The sequence below is a fragment of the Cherax quadricarinatus genome, chromosome 14 (genome assembly GCF_038502225.1).
Source record: "Cherax quadricarinatus isolate ZL_2023a chromosome 14, ASM3850222v1, whole genome shotgun sequence".
Lineage (NCBI taxonomy): Eukaryota > Metazoa > Arthropoda > Malacostraca > Decapoda > Parastacidae > Cherax > Cherax quadricarinatus.
In genome coordinates this window covers 15,672,050-15,694,549 of record NC_091305.1, presented here as the reverse complement: position 1 = coordinate 15,694,549, position 22,500 = coordinate 15,672,050, and the positions used below count along the sequence as shown (strand labels likewise).

The following is a 22,500-nucleotide window of genomic DNA, read 5'->3' as shown; positions in this document are numbered from 1 at the left end:
GTGGGGTTTAGGATTTATTCCCAATATTTTGCCAAATGAAAAAAAAATACTAAGGTCAGTTCCGCTCTTATTCCCCAGCCTCTGTAAAAGAAAAGTGCCAAAAACCATAAAAGCAAAATAAGTGAAAAATTTACCAATCCATTACAGAATCGCTTCAATAATGCTTCCCACCGCGTCCTGTCTGAAGACAATGTGTACCCACCAGTTTCATGAGGGTGAGAGAACAGGAAGGAGATAGTGCCAGCAGCGTGTAGGAGTGTATGGTTGTGGGCAGGTCACAGGGACTGGCACAGTGCCAGGTGAACGCAGCCCTTGCCAACTAGCAAGACCTAATTCGAAACCAGTTTTCTCAAAAGCTTCTTACCCTTGGAGCTCATATACCCAGGTAGGTCAAAGCCACTCATACATCAAAAGCAGGACTACACAATTTTGCAATTCAACAAATACTAAATTGGCGAAATACCAAAAATATGTACAAGACACCACAGGCTCATGACCCAAATTGTGTGGGTGAGCGAGCATGTGCACTGATTCCTTAGTTTGCCCACCAAGCTGTGGTCATAACCAAATACACCAGCACCAAGCATGCTCTCCTTGCAGTGTCTTCTTAGAACCAACACTATGTACGTAGATAGAAGAATGTTAGCCATAAAGTTAGTTTGCAACTAAAGTTAGAAGTATTTCACAAAAGTAGGTAAAATGTGCTATTACATAATGAAGATTTATAAATGTAGTGATTACTGGGGTTTAAAACAGCCAAGGATACCGAATAAACTAGCCTCTTCGCACAATCTTATGTGATATTGTACACTCATCAACTCCCCCACAACACAGTTACAATACCTGGGTTATTTGTGAAACTAAGTTATGTAGTGTTTGGTTATATATTCTGATCTCCACGGGATGATTACATCTATTATTAAACTGTGTAGTATTTACCCTTACTTTTATCCAGTCGTTTGGCTTATTACTAGCAGACTGAAGAAATTTACTAACGTCCCTTATGGGCATAAACAAAGACGATAAAAAGTACTGAGGATATCGAATCAAGAACCAGAAATAACGTGTTTAAATTAGATTTACAAAGGGCGTAACTAAGTACTGGTTTTTCGAGTTGTTGATGTGTGGAACAATGTACCATACAGATCAAGAAGCTAAGACCTTCGGTAGCTTTAGAGATTAGACAAATATACGAGTGAGGACTGGGTTTGACTAGCACCCAAGGCACTGAACCAAATTCTTGGGTAGCTTTTAGGAAAAGGTTAGAATGTTTGGTTTTTAGAAGGGTCTGCCAGTAGGCCTGCTGCAGTGTTCCTTCATTCTTACGTTCATCAACATTCATATCTCATGGCTTCCTCTCCTCGTATTTTATACAATGCCCACATTCTAGCACCAACACCGACCAGTCAGACCTGTGCACCAGCACCGACCCCTCAGACCTGTACATAACACCAGCTCATGACAACTTTTACTGCATCCAAAAGCCGACATCGGCTCTGTGTTGTCTCTATAAACCCGGGACAACAACTTCATGATAATAAAAGTCTTCCCTTGACAATCAAGTGGCGCAAGCCAGCGAAGTTGAGGGAAAAAACAAATCACGAGTCACCATCGAGGGTTATTAGATCACCTACGGATCAAACTAGACACTCCAGAGCTTCAATATTACGATACACAGGTTGTTGTTGTCGGCAGGTTATTTGTCAGAGTACCACATTCCATACAGACAACTCACAAACAACCAGGAACGCAGACGTAAAGGGGCGTCACAGGAACGCTCAGTACACACTGGTAATCCGGGAAAACCACCACGTGTGAGAGAACAAAGACTTAGAGCAGCTGTGTTACCGCTGTCAGCCAACAGCGGAGGCGGAGCCTTGTGGTGCAAGGACCTACACCACACAATGATCGCGGCTAACAGGCGCAGATATCTGGAAGGAAAGAAAAATGAATGGGAAAGACGGTGCATGATTTACCACCGCACCTCTCTTCTGCCATCCTATACCCTAAACGCCGCCCTGTTACAAAACGCTACTAATTAACCCAGTGCACAATGGCAAAACTAAGAATATCTACGAAATTCATAGCACGGAAACTAATTCCCAAGTACAACTACAGTGTCAATAATGAATTACAAGCAGTACACCGCAACTTGAAAAAATATTTCAGGATTGAGTAACAGGAAAGAAATATTATCCCATTGGATTAAGAGATCTCTGTTGATGCTCATGCAGCTCTGATGATGATACCAACTAAATCGTCTTGTGTCCGTCAAGCGCACACCGCTCTCCTCCATATTGATCACCCTCCCCCTGATGCCTGCCAACCATGGGCTCCACTACGCCGGGATGGAGGCGCAAAATGGCGAATTATACCAAAGAATGGTGATAAAAGTACGACCCAAGGTTAATGGTGAGAGCATGGGTAATGGGAAGGAGATAGAGGTAAAAACATGGGAGAGTCAGAATAAAGTTGTACGTAACACACAGCTGCAGTCATCAGAACCTGCGACTGTTAATTACACAGAAAAATACAACTAACAGAACCACATATGCTTATTAAAAATCAGATTCTAAAACATATTCATGGCTAAAACTAATAGGTAAATGTATAGATCACAACACAGATTAGCATTCCAGTGTAATATGAAAAGTACACGGCAAAATATTGAAGTGCAGGAACGCGTGGGAGTCGGTGGTGGCAACGGCACGTGCAACTGTTGGAATGCGAAAGTTTGTGTGTAGAATGTTATGAAAAGGCTTTTAAATTGTTAAGGTTAAGAACAGCTGAAATTTTACCAAACAAGGAAATACAATACTCATTTTAAAACAAATACTAATACGAACGAAGACAATGCTGACTAGAAATGTAACAGGCTCACCAAGTACAGTAAGGGTGATGCAAGGAGGGGGGATGGAGGAACGAATGTTGAAGAGGGAGGGTGGGAGGGAATGGAAGTGGGGAAGAGGGTGATGACTGGGGAGGAGGGGTGAAGGAGGGGAGGGAGGGAGGTGAAGGCAGGTGAGAAGCTGAAGGCAGGGGAGGGAAGGGGAAAAATCCACTTTTTTTTTTTTTAAGCATCCCTAATCTTTGTATGGACTCTTGCAGCCTCTTACCTGGACAAGTAATGAGCTAAGACAAGGGCTCGCATCAATATACTAACTCACCAAACTATTCACCATTGTTACATTTCAAGTATATCTCCCGGTAATACCTATAAAATGATGGTATAATAACCTTAAAAATATGAAAACAGTTGTATGTTTCTCAAAATTTTAACTGAATTACAATGTACTGCGCGCTCTCTTTAATTTACTATGTTCCAGTAAGTTGAAAATAAACCTGGGTAGTAAAAGTCAGAGATATGTCAAGAGAACTTTGACCGTGTATGTCAATAGGAGTTCGTGTCAATAAAAAATTAATCGATATACAACTCGCATTTTACACAAATAAAATTAAATAAAAGTTACAAACAGAACGCTTAACACAAATATATAAATGTACCATACCACGTGAAAATAATCAGCGTAAGTTAGTAATATCAGAAGACTCCCTTAAAAGTTTCACGAGATCCTTCTAGGCACCTCGGTAATTACAAAAACTATGAGGGCATAGTTTTAGATTGTGGGCACGCCACAAGCTGGGGAAAGGGGGCAATGAACACTTAAGAACAGGTGACCATGATGCAGGTGAGGTGCGCGCGCCCGATCCTCCATCGACAGAGATTCGTTTTAAAGTGACGACTTCTGTTGAAGGGCCAAACACCCACGTTCTGTATAACTTACTCCAGGACTATAGGAAAATTAACTTGGAAAGGCATAACGCCTAGCAACAATAGAATAATGCTTCTATAGTACCAATATAATCACAAACCTGCTTTGGTAAATCCTTAAACTTAAGCGTTCCAATTAATGTACTGCATGTCAAATACGACCTGCTTTTCAGCAAGGGATCGGCACATATGACAGGTCCTCTGTGCTCCCCTTATCCTCATCTTCTTGACCAGACACTGGGACCAAGATTAAGTTTTAATAGACCTGCTAGTCGGAAACGGTTGCAGCAATAGGATATCAGGTTTCAGCAGGATCTAAGTTTGGTTTGATTATGCAGCTAAAACACGCAGCAGATGAAGACAAACACAATAGACAGGATTTTCGCTTTCAATCTACATTGATCGTTGAGCGTACGTTAACAGAACCTACTGTAAATTACCACCAAGCTGCAACATAAGATGGAAAATACCTAGTAAGCACATCAGCTATATGAAGATGAAAAAATCATGCAACAACAAATTTCAAAAACTGCCTGGTACAGCGTATCGTTGTGACTGTCATCAAGTATTAGTGTTATGTCCATTATAGTTACTGCAGGTACTGGTCTCCCAACTTCGTTACACTACTCAGAAGAATCCCTAAAACACGAGAGTATTACTTCAGTGAGCTTCAGGAAATAAACGCACTTAAATGATACGTATCAACACAGTTTAATCTCTATACCATTACACACAAAAATCACTTCACTATGTTGCACGAAAATTTATCTTAAAAGTAAAATTACATACATCCCTACAAAGTTTTCAGCTTATTTAAGAGCATAAACTCCTACTTCACTAACTTATCCTACCTTATACCGCAGGGATATTATGTTGGTCTGGCTGTACCGACTAGTGCACTTAGTCCACACTGAAGGGCAACAGAAAATACAAAATAATTACCAAGAAGAAACTGCACTTCCACGATTACTACAAATTTCACAATCTTACGTAACCACCAATATACAAAAAAAAAAAAAAATGAATACCCTTCGTGATCGCAAAAACTAGAAGATACTTAACCCTTGGTTGGTCGACCGCACCTGTGGCTCCATCGAAGACTAAAACACAAATAAAAGTCCACCCACCTTGTTTGCTTATTCTTAACTATGACTGTCAACGTTCTCCCACCACCAGACGTGCCCAACAGCTACATGAAGATACTCACATTCTCACCGACGTTATAATCAGGGCAGAAATAATCATTTTCAGAATAATAGTCTACGTAGCTCTGAAATGAAAGACGTAGAACATTATCTACCTGATCACACGGGCGCACGACATGGCAGTATCAACATATTTCACCATGCACAATCAGGATTACATGTTTCAACATTTAGTATACAGCACAGCACAAAATTAGTTAAACTACTACCAATATATTCACAAATAACGATGATCTGCTACGAAAATATCTTAATGAAGTCTACAACCTAACCTAATACATGTTAGGACCTGCGCACCCGAATACAAACCATTTCAGAGAGAATTCAGCAAATTTAAGAGCTATTAAATAACGACCTTAAAGTAGATGAGAAAATTTAACATTTTGTGCCTCGAGAGGATGAGTGCAGTGATACTGCACTTATACTCAAAAGACTTCAAAACCATTAGGGGGAAAAATGAATATGCAAACTAGGAAAACTACGCAATCTTTACGGAGAAAATTTTTCATAACCACAAATGTATTCACCAACTACCAACGAGAGGAAACAGGATTCGAGAAATAATCAAGTCATGAAATGATCAAAGATGAACAATACAAATTAATTAATGTCACCCTAAATCGGTCAGATTGCAAATACAACCCAAAATTTACTGCACTCTACTTTGAAGAGGTCACTGTTAGCTTGCCCGTGCAGTGTTCAGTAGTCCGGTCGACTGGAACTCTAGTTTTTTCAGAGAGAGAAAAAAAAACGCCACTAAAATGAAATCCAATAGTACTATCGACAAAAGTATTTCAACGGTACAAAGGAAGATTACAAGACAAAATTACAAAATAAACGCAATTAGGATGCACAATTAAAACGGCAAAATACCGACGCTAAAATCTTCATCAAAATCTGACCATGCTATAAAATGTACAAAGGTTCTAACTGGAATTGTTAGCAGATGGATCTTAAACTTCGTCTAAGAAACCAGGCTTCTGCCCTGCCCTAAGTTTTGTACTTGTGGGAACCGTACTCGACCCAATTACGTTCAAGCTAATAAACGAAGTATTCTAAGACAAAGCTGTATAAAGTATACAATTTGATTTCCGGCACTGAAGGAGGCACCAAACCCGTAGAAGTCGTAATGTGCCCGGGTATAGGAAGATAAACAGGTTTGAATAAAGGAAAGTGAAATTAGGGCAGCTCCAATTCCTTGGATCGAGAAGCTCTATTTCTCAAGCCATAGTACTCAAATAGTACTGCCACAACACAAAAGATACTAAAATATACACGAATGATAAACTCCAGGTAGGTAGACTGAGATGAGATTTCCAAGCTGCTATAAACTTGGTCATTCAGTGAGCCACAGAAAGCAATATAATGTTCACCGACGGCACATTTGAGTTACTTTGAAATGGAAAATCTGAGGCAATTATAATGAACAGAGTATAAAACAAACTCAAACCCCTTAATGAAGGGAAAGATTAATGCGAGGAACTGAGGAGTGATTGTGATAGATCTTACGTTCAAGAAGAGTACCGTTACTTTTACAACCTTACGGAAAATGGTAAGCGGCATAATTAGAACCTTCAAGAACAAAAAGGGCGCCAAGCTACTGATAAGCCTCTTGAAGATACTTTCTCTCAAAGCTGGAGTATATGGCGGGCAAAATTGCAGAACTAGAAAATGTAAAGAGAACCTTCACTGCACGAACAAGTTCAATCAGGCACCTAAATTACTAGGAACTTTGATATATCTTCACAAGCATACTTGGGACGAGTTAATGGCAGGGATGTCGTGAGCATAAGAAAACACCATCATCATCTGTGGTTCCAGACCACTGATGCTGATTGTTAACATCTTACCAGAAAATATCAGAACAACTGTAAGTCTTCAAGAAAATCTCTTCAATTTCCTCCAAGTGCCTATCAACCAGGCAAACATCAAACAAGCCTGGTCCAGGGCCGGGCTGCAAAGTATGAAACCTCTCCATACCCATCAAAGGTTAATCAAAGGCAAGGCAAGATATACATTATGCTTTACACAAACATAAATCCTAGAGGCACTGATCGCAAATCTGAACACAAATCACTCCGAACAAAAAAGGGGGGCTCAGAAGACTTTGCAAAATACCTCTGTTGAGTAGCAGGGATGCCATGAGTACACAGCAAAACAGTAAGTGCAAAAGCCCCAATAGGGATTACCAACAGACCCCTTGCTGTCCCCAGGAGGGAACAGGATACATTCTTAGTCAGTGCCTGACCAATTGGACAGTTTCGTACGATGGACTGTGTACGACCAAAAGTTACAGCCTGGTTGATCTCCACAAGATATCTCTTCAGATATCAGGTTTCCTCATCCAATCAACACCTACCATACTTAGTCAATCCTAAATTACTTCAATATACGTACCGCAAAATATCGAGGAACTGGTTCTAATTGTGTACACTGAATATCTAATCAGCCGAGGTCTCGTGCGTACGTCGCAAGTGGTGACGAATATACACAAATAACCCGCACATAGAAGAGAGGAGCTTATGACGTTTCGGTCCGACTTGGATTATTTACAAAGTCACACGTAAGCTCCTCTCTTCTATGTGCGGGTTATCTGTGTATCGTTCCAGTCACGGTATTGTGCCTTTTTTTTGTTATTTGTGACGAATATATCTGTTCGACCATGTTATCAACAATGAGACTTAGTCAGGAGTCGGGCATCATGGGAAGTTCTGTGGAAAGTAGGTGACAAATTGATGATAATATCAAAGTCACCGCCAACACATCGTCCCTTCCATGCGCGCTCAATTTAAATCTCACCAAAACCATAAGCCAGAACTTAACATGCCTGCCACCGCCAACACACTCAAGAGAATTCTTTTCTGTACTCCAGATGATGCTAACAGACCATAAATTGCCACCGACCCACTACACTAAGTTTATTCCATCTCAGAACTAGTCACCAATACCCAGGAAAATGCTCTGGAAAATTAGATGTAGAAGTTCTTAGAAGAAGAAAAAAAAAAGGTAGCTGGAAAACGTTAATATACTGAGATGAAAGCATGTGTTTTGCATTAAACCAAAGAAAATTTCACATCGGAATTAAAAGAATACTAAAATTCACAAAAACTTTAGTCTATGGAAAGCAGCCATCGTCTGCTCGACCAGCAAGCAATCCAAGGTTCACTGTTATATAACATTGTATATAAAGCAAAACCTCCCTTCCCCACGACGCTCCAAAAGAGTTATTCCTGTGCCCAACTACCCGACTACATCCAGGAATCTTTTTAAACTGACTAAATCACTTGGACTCAGGACCTTACTAAGCCAACAAAGCGGATATCCTAGTGACATTGCTCCTAAGAACAGTAGTATTGTGCCTAGTAGTACCTGAGGTGAAGAGGCTCAAACTAGGCCTTGGCGTTACAGTTCCTGGGATGTGTGTGTGTGTGTGTGTGTGTGTGTGTGTGTGTGTGTGTGTGTGTGTGTGTGTGTGTGTGTGTGTGTGTGTGTGTGTGTGTGTGTGTGTGTGCACGAATAGTTAAAACTTGCTATTTTGGCTTAAACAACAACGCTCTTCTTGCCGAATAAGGCAAGCAAAAATTTGTGTATGCAATAATTTCACAAAACTCATTCTGAACCTAACGAAAAAAAATTATATTTCATCATGCTTGATTATTAAATTACTGTAAACAATTAAATTCCGCTTAAAATAAGGTTAGGCAAGTTTTCTAAGGTACTTCTGGTACAATATTATTCGTTTTTACGTTAACATAAATGAAAAAAAAAATATTTTTAAACGTATAACAGAATTTTTTTTAGAAAAGACTTAATTTTAAACAAGTTCTTGCTAACTGACCAATTTTACCTATTCGGCACCACACACACACAGATTATATTTATATATATATATATATATATATATATATATATATATATATATATATATATATATATATATATATATATATATAATCAGCGGCCGTTTCCCACCAAGGTAGAGTTACCCGGAAGAGGAGAAACTAAAGATTTTTTTTAAGCGATTTATATAGAAGGGGGTTACTAGCACCTTGCTCCTAGCATTTTATTCTCCCTTTACGACACGCATAGCTAGTGGGGGAAGGATTCTTTTTCCACTTCCCCATGGGTATGGTGTGTGTGTGTGTGTGTGTGTGTTGAGAGAGAGAGTTGAGAGTAGAGAGAGTAGAGAGAGAGAGTAGAGAGAGAGAGTAGAGAGAGAGAGTAGAGAGAGAGAGAGTAGAGAGAGTAGAGAGAGAGAGGAGAGAGAGAGAGATAGAGAGAGAGAGAGGAGAGAGAGAGAGGAGAGAGAGAGAGAGAGAGAGAGAGAGAGAGAGAGAGATAATCTAAGAATACTGAAGCTATCAACAAACTTAAAAAGCCTAATTCCGGTGGCAGCTGGCCACACCTACCCTTTGTAACGCCACATTTATAACACTTCTTACCATTTATCAAATCGACCCCATCAAATGAAAAATTAATGCAATTACTCTCACTAATTAGGACCGAAATCCTATTTGGTCAAAAATTACAACTGAAGTGCCATTCCAGTATCGCTAAAGGCAACCTAGGGTTGCAATATCAATCCCGCTGCTTTTCAGGGTTATGTGCAGACCAACAAATTTTTGGCAACTATTTCAAGCGATGATCATGATGTCTGGAGAAATGGACCATGAAAAAGAGTTAGGCAGTAATAAACGTAAACAAGGGCTGCCATCGCAATACCGACTTGCGGCTGCTGATGAAAATAAAGCTAGCCACCTGTTCCAAACATGCCTAAATGCTATGTAGGATGCGGCGAATGGCCAGCCTATTTCTATTACAGTATTTGCAATACACAAATAACCTGCACATAGGAGAGAGGAGCTTACGACGACGTTTCGTTCCGACTTGGACCATTTACAAAGTCACACTAACAAAAAGGAGAGGGAGTATATATAGGCCAGCAGACAAGGACGGGACAAGAGAGGTAGTAGGAAAGTAGGAAGAAAGGTAGTGGTAATGGTGGTAGTGGTAATGGTGGTGGTAATGGTGGTGGTGGTGGTAATGGTGGTGGTGGTGGTAATGGTGGTGGTGGTGGTAATGGTGGTGGTGGTGGTAATGGTGGTGGTGGTGGTGGTAATGGTGGTGGTAATGGTGGTGGTGGTGGTAATGGTGGTGGTGGTGGAAATGGTGGTGGTGGTGGTGGAAATGGTGGTAATGATGATGGTGGTGGTAATGATGATGGTGGTGGTAATGATGGTGGTGGTGGTAATGATGGTGGTGGTGGTTGTGGTGGTGGTGGTAATTGTGGTAATGGTGGTAGTCGTCAAGGGAGCTAGAGGGCCCACAAAGGGTAGGAACAAGAACACAAGGGGAAGGGGAATAATAATGGACCAAATAATGTTCCTACCCTTTGTGGGCCCCTACGTCCCTTGCAGTGCTCCTTTCTTAGTATGTGAGTGACTACTACTACTACTGCTGCTACTACCACCACTACCTTTCTTCCTCCTTTCCTACTACCTCTCTTGTCCCGTCCCTGTCTGTTGGCCTATATATACTCCCTCGTTCTCTCCTTTTTGTTAGTGTGACTTTATAAATGGTCCAAGTCGGATCGAAACGTCGTCGTAAGTTCCTCTCTCTTATGTGCGGGTTATTTATGTATTGTTCCAGTCACGGTATTGTGCCTTTTTTCGTCAATTGCAATACATCTACAGCCTCAAACTGGGTGCGCCGTAGTCTATCACCCTCCCTTCCACCCCACCTCCTTCCAAAAAATAATTGATATTGTAAAGTGAAGGAAGCATCTCGTTCATCACCTGCCAACACCAGAGCTCTCCTCTCAGGGCAGCCCTGGCCCCTCGTTTCTCATTCTCAATTAAACAACGCCGTCCCTACCTCTCGCCAACTTAATAATTGCTCCCTTCTGTATGTAATTCTTCAGCCATACAAAGCCGTGGTTCGCCATACGGTCATCGATTAACACCTCCAGGTGTCCTTTGACATCCTACTCTGACCCCTGATACTACTTAACAGAGAACCCATTCTCATTTCACAGTTTATCAGGTCAAGTTAATTTTGGCTAGGTTACATAAATCTATAAAAACGTATTTAAACACAATTGAAACAATTAGAAAACCCGGCCATAGTACGTCTGGTGACTAATTGCAGAAGAAACTAATTATGTTGAATCCTGAACGTTGTCCCCCATGGTGCGGGATGTGATGGTTCATCTTATGACCAAGACCCATGTCGATGATTTTTTCTTCTCTCACCCTGACGAAATTAACAATGGGATTCGACACTTCCTGTGCTATTAGCTACCAACTCAGCCTAGGTGACTGTACAAAGCACAAAGTTAATATTTTATCATTTATCTAAGTACGTATGTGTGCACTTTTAACAGACTGTTAGTTAATTGAATTAAAATGTAAATTTGCAGGTGAATAAAGGAAAGGAAGGGGAAAATATGAAAGGGAAACTGGGAATATCGTGCTACTTCGACCAATCATTATCAAAAAGTTAATTTTAAATTAATCAATTGCACTGGAAATGTTTAGCATAAGCACAGACCATTTTTGGGATTCTAGGAGTTCTTTAAGATGCGAGCTTTAAAAAGGGATTTTCCTACGTACTTACCTAGTCGTGCATGAAGGACTATTCATAGCTTCTGGTCCTGTCCCTTAACTCTTATCGACCTGTTTTACTGATTCTGGCATTTAATGTCTTAACGTAATTACACTTGAAACACTAGTGCTTACCTGCACCACTTCTGCAAATGCTTTCCACCCTGAAACTCAAGAAGTACCTCCGACGTTTTCATGACTTATCCAAAAGTTACACGGGGGTAGACCAACACGCCAATGATATATTTTATAAGAAGCTTACTACAAAGTATATGCATATTGGATGTCATGCAAGGAAATAAATCAAACACGACACTGGATACAGTAAAGGTAGAAAATATAATTAAACCTAAATGACATGCTGAAGCCTGTATATGTAATACTTCCCCTGATACCTGAAGGGTGTTTCCGGGGGTCATGTCCCCACGGCCCCTACATTTGATGAATGTCAGATTTTTTTTTTTTTACTCCCAGAACCCGGCCTTGGGCCAGGCTCGTCTGGTGCTTGCCTGGTCAACCAGGCTGTTGCTGCTGGTGGCCTGGTTGATCTGGCACCTCGCCCCGTTTACTCTTAAGACTTCTACACATGTCCTAGCAGTGTTTCTGATAATTTCTGGTAAGATAATGAATAGTCAGGGGCCATGGATGTTGATACAGTGTTCCCTCATTGTGCCCACTGCACCCCTGCTTTTCACCGAGTTTATTTTGCACTTCCTTCCATATCTCTCACTCCATTATGTTATGGTAGTGTGCAGATTTGGGACAAGGCCCTCAAGTAATTTCTAGGTACGTATATATTATGCATCTCTCTCTCTCTCTCTCTCCTCTGCTCCAGTGAGTAAACACTTAAGACTTTAAGGCGTCCCCAGTAATTTAAATGTTTTATTGGCTTTGTGCGGGCGGTAAACAATCTCTTCCAGCTGATATTTCTCCTGACCTTAACGGGGCCGTCAACATTGAGCAATACTCGAAATAAGATCACAAGCGATTTGTAGTGTCAACATTGGCACTATTTCCCTTGTTTTGAAAATTCTCAGTATCCACTCCGTCATTTTCCTGACTGTCGTGACCTTGGTCTTATTGTGTTCTTTGAAAGAAAGGTCAACTGACAATTAATCCCAGATATCTCATGTGTTCCTTTCATTTTGACTATCCTCTCGAGTTTTGTATTCAGTGTCCCTTCTGAGTTCTTCATTCTTTCTATACCTACTAAGCAGCTGAAACTTGTCACTGAACGTGATGTTCACCCTGCGTTTTGGTTGTCTTCCAATGCCTCTATAATTCTGTCATAGTGGCTTAGCAGTTGTAACAGGCATAATCTTCCAGTTCTAAAGCAGTGTGTGCTTGGGTTATGCAGATGGTGCTGTTCCATGAAAACTAATGTGATAAATCAACACTTCCAAAGATTTTTATGATACGGGATGTTAGAATCTAATTTTTTGGCTAGTGTTCTATTACCTCCCTTGTGCAAAGGAACAAAGTCTGTACTCTTTTAAGGTCTCTGGTCTTCTCCAAAAAATAGTGAGGGCTCATGTTAAGTGGGGCTTTGCACTTTTTTAGAAATAGGGAATTCCATGAAGCTGGTCCAGGTGATGACTGAGCGAGCATGTTTTCAGTTTCTCTTTCGAATTGTATGGGATTAGTACTAATGTTTGTTACTTGCTCTGCAAGGGCTTCTGATGAAATGAAAAAGGTTTCTCATTCTCCAGTCTGCTCACATTTAGTGGGTTGCTGAACACCTACTTATACTGGTCTTGTAGATTTTTTTTTTTTTTTTGCTCATCATCAGTATATGAATTCCCTCTTATTAAGGGTCCAATTCTACTGACCAGGCGTGCTGGTGGATCAAGGTCTGATCAAGCAAGCGGTTACTGATCGAGTTTTCCCAGTGTACTAGTTGCCCCCCCCCCCTGCTTTTTACTGAAGGTATTTTTTCACCCTCTGGCAAGCCTTCTGTTGTCATACGGAGAGATTACCGTGTTCAGATTTGTGACCGGTCCCTCCAGGATTTTCCATTTATAAATCATGATGTACTTTTCTCGCCTACATTCCAAGGAACACAGATGGCTGAGTGCTCTACATTTTCCTGGTCAGCCTTGAAGAGGAAGCGTTAGTATACAGCAATAGTCTAGCCTGGATAGAACAAGTGACTCGATTCAGAGTATCATTGGCTGAGTATCTCGTCTTGAAAGTTCTAGTTATCAAGCCTACCATTTTCTTAGAGGTGTATTAAGCTAGCACAGAGAAACAGTACTTCTATAACCTCCAACGCTAGTACTAATTCATAATCAACTGAATCAGTTGTAAATAGTTGAAATGAAATCATTAATGCAAAACCCACTGGCCACAACATACAAATGGAAGATGCCAATCTGACCATCCAAAGAAATGTCACAGTCTCCTTAAAAAGGCATGTCAATCCAAAGCCTGTATATACTCCCATCTAAAAATGTGTCACAGTTTAATAAGAAACTTGTTCTGCATTACATGGGACAATTACACAGAAAGGAAGCGCAAAAAAAAATAATGACAATGATTGGTAAGAATGTACCATTGCCTTGAAGCCCTGGACTGGTAACAACCAGTAGGTGGCTCATTGTCTCACACATATGATCAACAAGGCTCCAGCACAACAATGAAGAATATAACATTTATATTCGCAAATGTACAAGGCCTTTAAACGAGTAACAAAATACCGTTTATTAGTGGACTCCTCACTGAATCAACTGCATTGCATATGGCTTTCACATATGCACGCAAAAGATTTGAACAATGAAATATGGATACCTGGGTACAATCTGCTCAGGTGCGACAGAAAAAAAAAGGGGGATGATCTGTATGTCACAATGAGTCGCTCATTTGCACCGAATTACTTAACACCACAAATAATGAAGTTGAAGTTTTAGCAGTCAACATTCAATATCAGAATCTAATTATTGGGAAGTACTTGTCTATAAGCCATCAGATACAATTTCCCAGCAATTCAAAGACCAACCACTGAAAATCTAATATCTTAAAAATCTTTAAAACCCAGCCCCAAATATCTTGTTGCTCGGAGATTTCAAATTACATCTAAAATGTAAAGTAAAAGGACACAAGTGCAGCTAATGTGACATTTTATTGTGGCAACGTTTCGCTCTCCAGGAGCTTTGTCAAGCCGTTAACAGCTTGACAAAGCTCCTGGAGAGCGAAACGTTGCCACAATAAAATGTCATATTAGTTGCACTTGTGTCCTTTTACTTTACATATTGTCGGTAATTCTACCAACATTACATCTAAAATGGAAGTACACAGCACAGACCGCAACAGCAGAAAACATCCCAGGAACTAGTTTAGATAAACAGTCTCACACAGTCAAATTATCAAGACAAATAGTAAATAGCAGAACTGACCAGACTAGAATATACCCTTAACCTTATATTTACAAACTATGACGATCTGGTATGGAACGTAATGGTATAAAAAAAAAAACTAATTCAGACCAATCTAATCAAGGCACAAACCTCAATACACCTGTGTTGAGTAGCAATATGCAACCGGTCACCAGGGTGCGTTCATTAAATTAAATTTCAACAATAAAACCTAAGGATGTGCCAAAGTATCGGTATCGCCAGATATCAGCATTTTTTTAATTATCAGCGAAAAACTGTCGATACCAGTTAAAGTTCTCGCCTCACACGGCGAGGGCCTGGGTTCGATTCCCAGCCAGGGTAGAAACATTGGGCGTGTTTCTTTAAACCTGTTGTCAATATGTGTCACATCCTGGGACAAAACTGACCTAATTTGCCCGAAATGCTCTGCATAAAAAACCATACCGCGGGCGGGATTGAACCCGCGGTCAGAGAGTCTCAAAACTCCAGACCGTCGCGTTAGCCACTGGACCAGCTAGCCACAATAAGATTCGTCCAACTAGGCATATTTCTACACCATAGGAAGGTTAGCATAGGCACCACTGTGACCACTCGTCCAGTGGCTAACGCGACGGTCTGAGTTTTGAGACTCTCTGACCGCGGGTTCAATCCCGCCCGTGGTATGGTTTGTTTGCAATCGTGTCATTACGATTTCGCGAGTCATGCTCTGCATAACAAGCGGCTTTCTATATAATAGTATGTCATTGATGTCAGCTATGATTTGTATACCTTGTACATGTATCTGTAGTAGGTAGATATTATTATTATTAATTTGTAAACTAGTATCCAACACAACAGACTAAGTAATAACATCACCAGCCAGTACCGGGTGTACCGGTACTGGCTTTTTTTTTTTTTTGGTATCGTTCCAAGCCTAAAGCATTAACTGGTAGCAAATATGACTGACACAGGTTTGAACCAGTATCTGGAGAGTGAGCTCAAAGGCACTAAAAGTATGCTAAAGATACGTACCATTAAGAGAGAAGATGCAAGTTAGAGGCGCTTCCTCTACAGACAATGACGGAGAATTACGGAACTTCTCAGTGGCTGCAGACTTCCTGAAGAATGAAAACACTACCAAGGGAGGTCGAAAATATTGAGCTCAAACTGAATGCATCATGCCAGGTCAAGGAGATACACCTCTGATGTACCTTAGAAGAGTTTCGAGTGTTTCTCTATTTTCTAAGCCCGGCCATGGGCCAAGCTCGTCTGGTGCTTGCCTGGTCAACTAGGCTGTTGCTGCTGGAGGCCCGTTGCCCCACATATCCATCACAGCCTGGTTGATCTGGCACCTGGTGAAGATATTTGTCCAGTTTCCGCTTGTAGGCTTCTTCACTTGTTCCAGCCGCGCTTCTGATATCTTCTGGTTAGATGTTGAATAGTCAGAGACCCCGGATGTTGATACAGTGTTCCCTTATTGTCCCCACCGCACCCCTGCTCCTTACTGGGTTTATTTTACATTTCCTTCCATATCTCCCATTCCAATATGTTATGGCAGTGTGCAGGTTTGGGACCAGGCCCTAGAGTACTTTCCAAGTATGTATTATCATGCATCTCTCTCTCCTCCGCTCCAATGAGTACATGTTCAAGACTTGAAGGCGTTTCCGGTAGTTTAGGTGCTTTACTGGCTCAATGTGAGCCAGAAACAATCTTTGTATTTGTTCCAGCTCTGATATTTCTCCTGCTTTGAATGGGGCCGTCAGAACTCAGCAATATTCTAAGTGAGGGAGCACTAGTGATTTGAAGAGTGTCACCATCAGCATTATTTAGCTTGTTTTGAAAGTTCTCAATACCCACCCCGTCATCTTCCTGGCTGTCGTGATCTTCCTTATAAGAAAGGTCAGCCGACATAATTATTCCCAGGTCTTTTACGTGTTACGTTCTATTTGGTGACCCTCTTGAGTTTTGTATAGTGTTTATTTTGAGTTCTTCGTTCTTTCCATACCTAAGCAACTGGAACTTTTCACCATTGAACGTCATGTTGTTCTCCAACAACATGAAATGAGAATTTGAGAGAAACCCTAAAATTCCAAGGACTAATCCAGGACTAAAACTACACCCGGTATCGGGCCCTCGCTTAAAAGAGATGAAACGTACAATGATGACAACAAAAACATGCAATACGACTGTGTTCAGTGAGACGTTAATCAGCCTGAAGACTGACATGCCAAACGAGTTTTTAAAGACTGAAGACTCTGCCATCTCCATTATTTTTGACAATTCTAAACCTCACTCAACTTAAAGCGATAAATTGCATGCCACTGCATTCTGCCCCAGGCCCTGACTCGTGGAAATCCATATTCATCAGAACTTCAAGAAATCACCATCTAGTCCCTAGAATATTCTATGGAGAAGCTGCCTGGACACAGGATTCATCCCAGTCCTTAAAAACCACTGACATAACCCCACTCAACTGTTCCATGAAAAAAAAGACAGCAGTACATTGGAAAAAGCAAGACTAATTACATGGAATTTCAACAATTACACAACCCAGGGCTGCATAGGTTTAGAACAGGTCGCTCCTGCCTCTCGTAGTTGCCTGACAATAACGACATGCTCTTAAGATGCAACGGAAGACAATCAAAATACAGATGCAGTTTACAGTGACTTTGCAAATGCGTTAGATTTATAAGTGTGACCATGGTGTAATAGTTCACAAAACGACGTGCAAAAGGTATAATAAGTGGAAAATGGGAAGCTGGATATTCAATTTTCTAACGAAAAGAACCATAACTGAGTGAACAGAGTAACAAAGGCTGTCATTGTGAAAAGCTGTTCCCCAAGGCAAAGTATAGGCCTCAGTTCTCCTTATTTTCATATCCGATACAGACAGTGGTATAAATCATTGCACCGTATGATCCTTAGCAGAGGCGGCAAAACTTGAAGCTGATATAAGCAGTCTTCTAGTGGGTCACTGACAACAATTTGATGATGAACACCTTCACTGCCCGCATACATCTAGAAACGTTTTAAGTTCCTTCATCTGTACTTCTTGGAACATAGGCAAGAGAAACGGTACATTATAATGTACACTCGGAATATTCTAGAAGGATTGGTCCCAAATCTGCGCACACACGCACAAACAGATCATTGTCCATGAAAGAGACTTGGCAGACGGTGCAAAATACCCCCAATGAAATGCAGGTGTGCTATACGAACACTAAGGGAAAACTCAGCGCGTATGAAGACAAGATTTTTCAATGTCCTCCCTTCTTACACACTGGGAATTACCAACAGACGCCTGGCTTTCACGAAAGAACTAGACAAGCTTTTTGAATCAAGTGCCTGATCAACCGGACTGCGCTGCTTATGCTGGACTTCAAGCGGCTAGTACCAACAGCCTAGCTGATCAGGCCAGCCACCGACAGGCCTCGTCTGAGACCAGGCCGCGAGGTCGTTGACACACTGAACACTTTCCAGGTAGAGACAATTAATCAATATATCACTGTTGTTACGCAACACAGCCAGGCAGTCAAAAAATCCATGAGGACTCCAAATAAGGAAGATTACTACTTTTAATGATAAAGGTGAACTTCCCGACTCAGGTTAACAGTCTGAAAACAAATCCTAACGACCATAAATACTGATAATCGTGTAGATTAGGGGTCCCCATCCTGCGGCCCGTGGGTCGCATGTGGCTTTTCTAGGAAATGGATGCGGCCCTCACATCAAATTATTAATTCACTTTTATGTAGGTTCCACACTGCAGTGTCGACAAAACCATTAAATACGGCCCACTTGTGTAGAAAAATTGAGGATCACTGCTGTATATCCATGGTGCCCTCACCGGACGTTAATATGCTTATTCCCTTGTCTATGTCGTGTATGTAAATCGTGAACAAGAAGGGGCACAACATTAGCCCCTGTGGCACACCCCTGGTAAAGGGGTCCCCATTCTCATTTTTCCCATTTATGTTAACTGTTACCTATTGGCCAACCTCTGCCTCGATCCGCTGGATAATTTCTCCAATATCATAAGAACATAAGAACGAATGAACACTGCAGAAGGCCTACTGGCCCATGCGAGGCAGGTCCAAGTCTCCTACCGGTTTAAGCCAATGCACCCAACCTAGTCAGGTCAGGTCACATTGACTTAAGAGGAACACGGCAACCGACCTGGTAGCACAAGCTATCAGGTCCAACTCGCACCCACCCACATCCACTCATGTATTTATCCAACCTACTTTTAAAGCTACACAACATTCTGGCTTCTATCACTGTACTTGGGAGTTTGTTCCACTCATCCACAACTCTATTACCAAACCAGTACTTTCCTATATCCTTCCTGAATCTGAATTTTTCCAACTTAAAACCACTGCTGCGAGTCCTGTCTAAGCTAGATATTTTCAGCACACCATTTACATCCCCTTTATTTATTCCTGTCTTCCATTTATACACCTCAATCATGTGCTGCTACATTCATCAGTATTCTCCTGTGTGGAATTAAGGCATTAATTACCGAAATCAACATACATCACATTCCTTGTTAAGAAGAATGTTAATTACATGTAATCTCAACGTGCTGAAAATATCTAGCCTAGACAGGGCTCGCAGCAATGGTTTTAAGTTGGAAAAATTCAGATTCAGGAAGGATATAGGAAAGCACCGGTTTGAGAGTTGTTATAGTACAGTTATAGAGGCTAAAACGTTGTGTAGTTTTAAAAATAGGTTAGATAAATACATGAGTGGGTGTGGGTTGGACCTGATTAGCTTGTGCTACTAGATCAGTTGCCGTGTTCCTTAAGTGAATGTGACCTGACCTGACTAGGTTGGGGCACTGGCTTAAGTCGGTAGGAGACTTGGACCTGCCTCGCATGGGCCAGTAGGTCTGCTGCAGTGTTCCTTCTTTTTTATGTTCTTAACATCTGCACAACCCAGGGCAGCGCGAGTTTAGAGCAGGTCGCCCATGACTCTCGAAATTGTTTGACCATTTACGACATGGTCTTAGATGCAGTAGAAGGCAACCAAAATATAGATGTAGTTTACACCGACGTCACAAAAGCCTTTTAATCTAGTCAGGTCAGGTAACATTCACTTAAGGAAGGAGCACAGCATCTGACCTAGTAGTACAAGCTAGTCAGGTCCAACTCACACCTACTCATGTATTTATCTAACCTATTTTTAAAACTACACAACGTCTTAGATTCTATGACAGTACTCGGGAGTTTGTCCATTCTATAGTATGGAGACTACAAATGTGTCTCAATTTCAACGAAGCTTTACCAAGGCAATATAGCTGTAAATAGTTATGCTATTGGTTTACCGACACCACCGAACTCGTTTATGGCAGAAACCATCACCAAAGAACCATTTTAAATGTAGCCTGAATTATACTAGTCAAACTGTGCCCAAAATATTCAGTCGTACCTTCGACCACGGCTAATAAGCGAACTGGAGTTACAGCGAGGACCAAGATAGAGAAACTCAGAAGGCAGGACAGAGAATATAACTAATTGTATATTACATAAAGCAAACACATACGAGCTACCTACCTGATGACTGCATTTGGGGTCCCCCGACCCCACTCTGGACCAGAATTGCTGATCAATCAGGCCGTTAGTACTTTCAGGAGACTAGAGTGTATGAAAACCTGACAATAACATTTAAGGTTTCCTCTTGAAGACAGGCATACACCTGTTGGTAATTCCCCTTACACTGGAAGATGTATGTTAAACAGCGACTCTTCAAGCGTACTGAATTATATCCCGTTTTTCATTGTTCTTCTAGTTACTATAGTAATAATAATACCCTCTTTAGCATAACTTCTGACTTGGTTACACCAAGTACATTACATTTAATCAGATTTACAGTTACAAAAGCATTTTCCACTTCAAAACTGTCTTCATACTTTCCATAGCTAAGCAGCCGAAATTATTCCCACTGAATATTAGTTGTTGTGTCCCACAGGAAGACAGGTTTGTCAGGTATTCGTCGCATTCTACCTTAATGAAATCTCTTGTCAAACTATTACCTTTATACCTTAAATTTCGACGAGTTTCGAGAGTTCTTTACTCCTGGAGCAACCTTGGGCCAGGCTTGTCTAGTGCTTGCCTGGTCAATCAGACTACTGCTGCTGCTGGCGTCCCGCTGACTCACATATCTATCACAGACTGGTTGATCTGGAATTTGGAGACACTTGCCCAGTTTCCTTTTGAAGACTTCTACACTTCTCCCAGCAGCATCTGATATCTTCTGGTAAAATGTTCAACTCCAAGGATCACGGATATTGATACGTTTTCTTATTGAGCCCACCGCCCGCCTGCTTTACAATGGGTCTATTGTATGTTACGGCAGTGTGCAAATTTGGGACTCCGCCCTCAAGTATTTTCCATGTGTATATATAGCGCACACGCACGCACACAATTGTATGTGTACTCACCTACTTGTGGCTGCAGGGGTCGATTCATAGCTCCTGGCCCCGCCTCTTCACTGATTGCTACTCAGTTCTCTCTCTCTCTGCTCCGTGAGCTTTATCAAACCTCGTCTAAAACTATGTATGGTTCCTGCTTCCACTACGTCACTTTCTAGGCTATTCCACTTCCGGACAACCCTACGACTGAAGAAATACTTCCTAACATCCCTTTGACTCATACGAGTCTTCAAATTCCAATTGTGACCACTTGTTTCTGTGTCCCATCTCTGGAACATTCTTTGTCCACTTTGCCAATTCCTCTTAGTATTTTATATGTCGTTATCATGTCTCCTCTGATCCTCCTGTCCTCCAGTGTCGTCAGACCGATTTCCCTTAACCTTTCTTCGTAGGACAATCCTCTTAGCTCTGGAACTAATCTTGTTGCAAACCTTTGCACTTTCTCTAATTTCTTGACCAGGTGTGGATTCCAAACTAGTGCTGCATACTCTTAATATAGGCCTGACGCGCGCGTGCGTGTGTCTGTCTGTCTGTCTCGTGCCGAATAGGTAATATTGGCCAATTAACAAAAACTCGTTTAATATTAAGTCCTCTCTAAAAATTTCTCTTGTACTTTTGAAGATATATTATTTCCATTTATGTTAATGTAAAAATTAATAATTTTGCAACGTAAGAACCTTAGAAAACTCACCTAACCTTATTATAACAAGCGCAATTTAATTTAGCCTAATCCAACTAAATATATTTTACACAAGTTTACAATAATTTAATGATATACAAACAATGATATATATATATTTTTTCGTTAGGTTCACAATGATTTTTGCGAAATTATTGGATACACAAATTTTCGCTTGCTATTCAGCATTATATATATATATATATATATATATATATATATATATATATATATATATATATATATATATATATATATATATATATATATATATATATTAATGAAATCACGAAACAAATGATTTTGAATCATTAACAGAATTGCGGCTAGCAGTTCACAAGAGACAGCTCCGTGGAGCTGACTAGTCTCCAGGCTGAGGGACTGATCAATTTCAAATACTTTTTCTCCAAAGTTGATGGACTGATTACATCATCTTTATTTCATTACTGCTGCTCCCTCTAT

The 22,500-nt window shown here is 40.9% G+C and overlaps 1 long non-coding RNA gene across 2 annotated transcripts in view; it reads right to left on the bottom strand.

The window, feature by feature from the left end:
* The window catches only part of LOC128695630 (uncharacterized), a 165,328-nt gene that overhangs the window by 68,470 nt on the left and 74,358 nt on the right, over positions 1–22,500 (bottom strand). For both annotated transcript variants that reach the window (XR_011392002.1, XR_011392001.1), the window contains exon 2: positions 4,980–5,042. This is a non-coding gene — a long non-coding RNA (uncharacterized lncRNA). The remainder of the gene's footprint in view (positions 1–4,979; positions 5,043–22,500) is intronic.